Source organism: Anopheles stephensi, unplaced genomic scaffold (genome assembly GCF_013141755.1).
Source record: "Anopheles stephensi strain Indian unplaced genomic scaffold, UCI_ANSTEP_V1.0 ucontig222, whole genome shotgun sequence".
Classification (NCBI taxonomy): Eukaryota; Metazoa; Arthropoda; class Insecta; order Diptera; family Culicidae; genus Anopheles; species Anopheles stephensi.
The window spans coordinates 2,991-3,613 of NW_023405150.1; the positions used below are offsets into that span (position 1 = coordinate 2,991).

The 623-nt window shown below is 53.6% G+C and overlaps 1 non-coding gene across 1 annotated transcript; it reads right to left on the reverse strand.

Moving 5' to 3' along the window:
- Positions 1-261: 261 nt before the first annotated feature.
- Positions 262-418, reverse strand: LOC118516046. The gene has a single exon (XR_004907626.1). It is a non-coding gene; the product is annotated as a 5.8S ribosomal RNA (ribosomal RNA).
- Positions 419-623: the final 205 nt, after the last annotated feature.

Consider the following 623-nt stretch of genomic DNA (forward strand, 5'->3'; position numbering starts at 1 on the left):
GTGGTGGATACATCCGTTGGTTGATACTAGAGGTCGAACCGTGCGACTTGACGCGCGCTCGCTCTTCACCCATGCTCACATGTGTGTGTGTGTGTTTAGGTTTGTGTACCATACCTCGTATGTCTCTCTGTGTTAGCACTCTCACTTTCAGCGCCCACGGTCCCGACAAGGATGCGGATCCGAGCACGCCATGCTGCGAAGCCTACCCCCTATGATGGGGTCAGGACGGTCAGTTTGGTTAGAGTGTTGAGATAACTTGGTAGGCACTCAAGGATGTGTGCATCGGTCGGGTTGAGTCGTCCGATGCGCCATATGCGTTCAACGTGTCGATGTTCATGTGTCCTGCAGTTCACATTCTGACGCGCATTTAGCTGCGGTCTTCATCGATCCATGAGCCGAGTGATCCCTGCCTAGGGTTTAACGTACACACCGAACTAGTTGATGAATGGAACCGAAGTCCATCCATCCATTATACACAAACCAACACACAACTCTGGTTCCCTAGTACCACACTGCAGGCGCCACGGCCCCGACGGTTGCGGAGCCGAGCACGCCAAAGTGCGACTGTCGATCACCCCGTTGTGACACGACAATCAGTCAGTGTATAAGGTACCCGGTACTAC